Source organism: Amborella trichopoda, chromosome 1 (genome assembly GCF_054954075.1).
Source record: "Amborella trichopoda isolate Santa Cruz 75 chromosome 1, AtrichopodaSantaCruz75HAP2 v2.0, whole genome shotgun sequence".
Lineage (NCBI taxonomy): Eukaryota > Viridiplantae > Streptophyta > Magnoliopsida > Amborellales > Amborellaceae > Amborella > Amborella trichopoda.
Window position 1 is genome coordinate 37,878,748 of NC_142336.1, and position 4,245 is coordinate 37,882,992.

The window sequence follows — 4,245 nt, forward strand, 5'->3', positions numbered from 1 at the left end:
ATCATCTCCAGTCATTAAATTTAAAACTTAGATATTTAGAACAATGCACAAAAATCAAGGGAAATTTAATTGCGTATTGTCCCTAATCAATGGCACACCCTTAGCCATTTGATTTTAAATTTAATGGCTATGAATAAGTGTAACCACCTTGTGCCAAAAGTACATGGTCTCATCTTATGCTTTCTCAAAAAAACCCCTAACAAAAAAATTCTAAAAAAAATTTAAAATACACATATTTTGAAACTGAATAGAAATTTAAAAATAAAAATAATTTTGTTCTGTACCATTAAAAAATCTACATAGCTTGCCCTCTATTTTCTAAAGACATGCCCTACTTGTCTCTAGGGATAGGTGCCCTTTTACACTTGTCTCTAGAGATGGAGTTCCATTTCGCCGAGACATATTTTGTCCGCAGTCACTCTTGAAATGTCGAATGCCATTAAATTTGAAATCATATTTTGCCCGCAGTTACTCTTGAAATGTCGAATGCGCAAATCTGTAGATCAACTGAGCAAATCCCCTATGCTGAGAATTGAATTTCGAGGGAAATCAAGATACTCCTTAGAAAGTCATTGTTTTCAGCATATTTGACATCCCACTTGGAATAGCCCGAATTCCAACAAAGAATGTCACATTATCTGTCTATTTATTGGAAAAAGTTTATACGAGGGTGACACTTTAAAATGTTGAATTAAAGCGAACCTCAAAAATCCTTTAAAAAAAGTTTGTTTTCATGTTGAAAAATTATCTAATTGATTATTTTGAAATTGAGATGTACGGATGTGAAAAAAAAAAAAAATTGATTTCAAATCCCAAAAAATAGTACATCTTACAATACATTATCTGGACCGTCTATTTTCACGATTTTTATATATGTATAAATCTATTTGATTTGAACTATTTTTAGAGTTAAAAACTATAAAAAGAGATGAAAATCTATTTTCATGTCATCTTATGGATTTTCGATACTAATATTACATCTTATGATAAAATTTGGAGGTCCACTTACTTTGTTTGTTTAATTTTTACAATCTTATGCAAACCACATCCATATTTATTTATATGAAAAGAAAAATTTAAAAATATCCCTTTTTCTTGAATAATATTTTTACCTTCTTTTCAAATTCCTTTTAAGAGTCGTAACATAGAATTACACGTTACTTGCCCTTTGTTTATTCAGTCGAAAAAGCGTCGTAGCATCCAATCTTTCTACAACAGGCTATCTCTCATACGGGTTCGATGGGAACGATGTATTTCTCGAGCGTTTCCAAAAACGATCAATAAATTCGGACTGTAGATAACTATTTATTTATTAGTGGAAACATCCACGCAAAATCCTATAGAAAAAAATGAACATTATTTTTTGTTTATAAGCTTATCACCATCCAAAAAAATCAGATGACGTGCGTTTTCAACCGCCGCAGATATGTTAGATCCGTAGCGGTAAAAAAATTCACGTGAAACCACAACAGACAGTAGCATAACACTTTAGCATTTCACCTATAGGTGTTTTTTGAGTTTTTCCTTTATTAGTGACTGATTTTTACAGGCAAAGCATTTAGCCTATAGGTATTTTTTAAGTTTTTCTTTTATTCATGATTGATTTTTGCAGGCAGAGGAAAAAACTTATTGAATGCTCATTGCATCAAACCTCATCATAACCATTGCGTAATGGATATGCACCCAGGCCAGACGTGGCTTAAAGCCCTACCCGGCGCAAAAATGGCCCGAATTGATAGCACGTCCCAGAAGCCTGAGGCCTGGCCCGGACCATTGGCAGCCCTATATGCACCAGCAGAAGATTGTCAAAACCGCCACTCATATTAATTGGCCCTATTCATGGGAAATTAAATACTTTCCTCATCCTGGAGAAATTGGATAGCACCTACCCAGTGATTGTTACACGAACAGTTAATATCATAAAAAACCACCCAATGAAAAGACAATCGAAAGGACATGGTTTTCACACTGTTTAATACTAATTATTTCCATAGTAAGTTTACCCACCAAGTTGGAGTTGGAGTAGTAGTAGAATTCATGGGGGTGGGGTACAAGATGAACAAGGTTGTGACCCTCTCAATGGCATTCTTTTATTGAATAAGGTTTATATAAGGTTGACACCTAATATTGTACAATTAAGATCCACCTAAAAAATTCATCAAGAAAGGCTGTTTCGATGATGTTAAACCATCTAATTGATCACTTCAATATGGGAAAAAAAATTATTCATCAAAAATAGTAAATCTTGCAACATACTATCTGGAGCGTCCATTTTCAAGATTTTTAAGCGTTTATAAATCTGCAAAAATTATTTATCAAAATAAATAAATCTTGCCATATACTATCTGGAGCGTCCATTTTCAAGATTTTCATGTGTTTGTAAATCTGCTTCGTTTCGACTATTTTTTGGAGTTTAAAATTGATAATTGGAGATGAAAATAGATTCTCGGGTCAGCCTAAAATTTATTAACAAACAAATTATATCTTATGACAATGTTTGGAGGTATGCCTTAGGACGTAAATTGTTTAAGGTTGTGACCTAATGCACATCACACCCATTTTTTATTCAACCAAAAAAAAAAAGAGCTTATTTTTTGAGAAGACAAGTACCTATCCAGTCCATTCACTGCAAGATACCAAAATCCAGCAGGTTCAAATTCATGTGTTACGTAAACATTGAAAAGCAATAAAAACAAAAGGAAAAGAAAAACATAAATTGAGAAAAAAGACAAAAAAGAGATGGTTTTGGGATCTACTTCTCTGACGCCTCTTTCTTGTTGACATCAGGTTGGACTGACGCAGCTGCCACCAATGCATGCCTGAAACCATCTGGAAGAGGAATCGGCCTGTGGCGTGGAACATGCTTGGGTCCTGGAGTGTCATCCTCAATAATCTCACACTTATAGTCTTCAGGGACACCCCAAGGATCCCATTCTGAAACATAAAAAACATATATATCAAATGCATGTACAAGAAATCCGTTTATCTCCTTTATTGGGTGAAGGCATCCAAAATAGAAATGAGCTTCTCCATGAAAAAACCACATCTGCAGTGTCGTCCTCTATTACTAGATATTTTCAGAGACGTGATTGTGCATCTATGCCATAGAATATTGATTAAAAGGGAAGTTATGAATTCACACCTAAGAGATCAAATATTTGCTCATCACAATTTCCAAATATTTATGACCATGATATGTTCTTTGATGGACTGTTTGAAATTTGATCAAATAATCATCGGATATCTGAAATTAGATTAAAAGAACCAAGTGGAAAGATTGATTAGATTGGAAGACTTCTTGCTTTGCTGCACATAGTGTTTAAAATGGAATTTGCGCATAAAAGTTCACCATGGGCATTATAACCACAACATGTATCAGTATAGATGCTAGGTAATATTAAGGATCTTTTTAGATTCTATGAATTGCGTATCTAATACGATATAATGAGATCAGCAGTAAACACACAATGCATACACCCACCCAAAACGAAACAAGATTATTCTTAGTTTCTCTTTTTCTGTTCTCACACACTGGCTAGCTACTCAGTGTACTCGCAAAGAAACAAAAGCGATAGCTAAAGTACTGCTACTTTCAGATGTCCACACATGCACAAGAAAGACAAACATACAGTTTATGAGCGGATCAAACCTCGAAAATTTTGGTAAGATATCATAGGAGGGGTTAAAAGCCCCTACAAAATTATTAAAGGGGGCATATGATCCCAATCAACATTAGAGGATTCAAGTTTTAATTTTTATTTCACTCATGTACCTTAAAAATGATCTTCAAAAATACCCAAAATGCCTCTTTGTAGGGTCGAGAACCCTAAACAACCTGGGCTACTCCCTTTATTTGGTTGGTTAGGGCCTCTTAGGTGGGTCAAATTACTGAAATTCTCTTTCTTGTTCAGGATTCCAAACCCAAAAACGGATAATTTGGGTATTTTTTAAGATATTTCTTTAAAAAAGTACCTGAGTGAAATGAAAATAAAAAAAAATAATGGCCCTAATGTTGATTGGGATAATTTTTAAGGTATTTTAACCCCTTAGATGATATTTTCCCAAAACTTTTAAATTCATAGTCTCTAAACTTATACCAAGGCTTATCTAATTACAAGAAATGCAAGTGCATGCAAACCAATTACAGCTTTTATTACAATTAATGTATTAAATGGTACAAGAATAAATTTGTGGATAGTCAACTTTATTTAATGGGTGTGGTTTGTAAAGAGCTTAGGCTCTAAA

General features: G+C 33.7%; 1 long non-coding RNA gene across 1 annotated transcript; it reads right to left on the minus strand.

The window, feature by feature from the left end:
* Positions 1–2,522: 2,522 nt before the first annotated feature.
* LOC148783817 (uncharacterized) lies at positions 2,523–3,899 on the minus strand. The gene is made up of 2 exons (XR_016053713.1): positions 3,143–3,899; positions 2,523–2,934 (listed from the first exon to the last, which is right to left on the minus strand). It is a non-coding gene; the product is annotated as an uncharacterized LOC148783817 (long non-coding RNA).
* Positions 3,900–4,245: the final 346 nt, after the last annotated feature.